This window comes from Lampetra planeri, unplaced genomic scaffold, assembly GCF_965212315.1.
Source record: "Lampetra planeri unplaced genomic scaffold, kcLamPlan1.2.h2 scaffold_1189, whole genome shotgun sequence".
Classification (NCBI taxonomy): Eukaryota; Metazoa; Chordata; class Hyperoartia; order Petromyzontiformes; family Petromyzontidae; genus Lampetra; species Lampetra planeri.
Window position 1 is genome coordinate 29,420 of NW_027613903.1, and position 2,736 is coordinate 32,155.

At 42.8% G+C, this 2,736-nt stretch overlaps 1 pseudogene; it reads right to left on the reverse strand.

Moving 5' to 3' along the window:
- Window positions 1-306: 306 nt before the first annotated feature.
- LOC144738851 (chymotrypsin-like elastase family member 2A) lies at window positions 307-2,623 on the reverse strand (annotated as a pseudogene).
- Between the last annotated feature and the right edge of the window lie 113 nt (window positions 2,624-2,736).

Here is a 2,736-nt window from a genome sequence, read left to right on the forward strand (position 1 = left end):
ATACAGACATATCTAGTCGGGTAATGGTCTAATTGTATTTCCACAGCTGCCTCCACTGATTATAGACTACAATATTAGATTAAATAGATGCTTCATGAATATCCACCAATAAACAGTCAGTATTCATATTATTTAGCAAATGAAAAACAAAGAGGCTCATTCTTGGCAGTTATGTATTGCTGGTTGAAGAAAAATGAATGTGATGTTCAGGTTTTTCCAAACACAGAAGACACAATATTGTCAGGCCACACTGTTTATTTCACACTCAGCTTGAACAACTCATTGTGACTGGGATCAAACGGCAGCTTAGTTCTTGGTCATCACCTGGAAAAGAAGCACAGTGTAGTAAACCATCCACTAGAGGGCACTGGAGGAACTGTACTGCATTATCACATTATTTCCTAAATGAATTGCATATGTGTGTATATTTATTTTCATATAAATCCATGTACTGTATACGTGGATACATTTGTCTGACACATATGTTTTCGTCAGCGTCAAAGTCTGCAGACAGTGACGTGCTCAGAAAAATCACACACATATTCGATCATCTGATGCTTTTCCCACTTACGTTGTTGATCCAGGACATGTAGGCACTGACTCTGGTGAAGACAGAGGGCTTCTTGCGTAGTTGCAGCCCATGCTTGACCCAAAGCTGACCACACCATGGACATCCCAGGAGCCATCAGGGTTCTGACAGTTCAGGGGGCCACCAGAGTCTCCTAAGAAATAACAGAACAGACACGCGTGTGGTATTTGGAGGGTACTTGTCACTCATGGAGATCTAATCGATCAGGATGCGATAGAGACTCACGTTGCAACTGGCCAGCTCTCCATCTCCTCCGGCACAGAGCATGCTTTTGGTGACAAGGCTTCCCCACCAGTCAGGTCTGGTGCAGGTAGAGTGTCCGACCACAGGGAGCAGAGCCTGCTGCAGGATGTCAGCGATGGGACCCGCCAGCTGTACAAGATTGAATGAATGAAAACTGAACTTCATTTGAATTCTATGAAATTCTATGAAAGTTTGTTTGTTTTGTTTGGGGTTTTTTGCACAAAGAAATAGGATCAGAGATCAGAGATCAGAGGAAAAAAGTAAACAAGTGAACAGAACCATCATATTTGAGGCTGTTGGTTCAATTGATTCTAGGATAATTTCATCAGCTAGTTCCACTAAGTCTGGTTACATACCAAAAGCGGTATAAAATATCTAAATGATTAAAGTGTAGAGACATTTTATCCATCACATATATTCAACTTACAGGTTTGGACTCATCTTAGTGCCATATATCACAGAACAATTAAAAATAACAGAGCTGGAATATAATCAGTGATATAATCAGTGTTTCAAAAATGTAACCACACTACTTCAGCAACATCACTTATTGTGATTAAGTGTTGTCTGTCATGTGTAGTCTGTCTTCTCATTCTCAACACTTTCTGTTGTGTTCTCTTTTAGAACTTACTCCAGAGACGGCCCCAGCCGGTGACGTAGCAGGGAGTACCGTGGCCAGGACCTCACCGGAGGTGGGAAGGACAGGCAGGCATGACGGCGTCAGTGAACATGACAGGTGTTGCGAGCTTGATCAGGGCAATGTCGTTACTGGAGTATAGACAGAGAATATTATGAAGCAGTAGGATCAGGTGAAAAGAATCATCACTGAAATAAAGGCGTAACTTTGTATACAAGATGGAGGAATACGACTGTTTACCGGATTCTGTAGGAGTCCCAGTTCTCATGGACGATAATCTTAGCAGGGCTGATGCCCATGGAACCTTCCTCATTCAACTTCAGGTTGTGTTTTCCCACAAAGACTTTGTAGGTGCGACTGCTGCTCAGCCACAAGAGGAATCAAAAAAGAAAACATAAACGTGTTGTCAGTGTTGCACAAATATGAGATCTGTGTAAGACCACGTCAGTGGGAAATCAAAAGTAGCAATAAAATACTGACACAATATTACTGGAGGTGTACTGTTCCCATACTGATGACTGGCGCTGTGATAGTTATGTTATCAGGTAATAATGTAGGAAGGACGTCAGAGATTCTCATGTACTGATGAATATTCATATAATAATAGAATAATATGATGAAATGGATGAAAAGTCAGGTTTTCTTTCACACTGTCTCTACCATCTGATTACTCGATCTTCAAACATGTCCCTTTATATCCTCCATACTTTCTTGTCAACCTGATTAAAGGTTTCTTTGTAGGTTTTAGCCACACCTGATGCAGTGAGCAGCGGTGAGGACCCACTGGTTGGAGATCAGGGTGCCTCCACAGGTATGGTAGAACCTGCTGCCACTCTGGTATTGCAGAGACACCTGAGGAGAACAAACACAACGTATTGTGACTGTACAGACGGAGCAGAGGCATCATCACACGAGCTGAGAAGTACTGATGGAACGTTACCTGCCAAGGCCAGCTGTTCTTACGCACATCATCTCCACCAACCACCCTGGTGATGATGGGGGGAAAGGTGGGCAGGCCGCACCCGTAGGCTGTAAGGCATCAGAGTAGAACTTGGTGCCTCGTGACCTAAAATGTATAATTCTATTTGAATTCATTCATGTGAGTCTGAACACTTACCACCAGCAACAAACAAAGCCAAGATCACCAATTTCATTGTGACTGTCTTCAGTGGTCGTCAGCCGTCGCTGCTTCCCCTTATATAGTGTTTGTACAGGCCTTTTAGAGACAGGTTATGTCATGAAACCTTTTCACAGCACAGCACAGGCA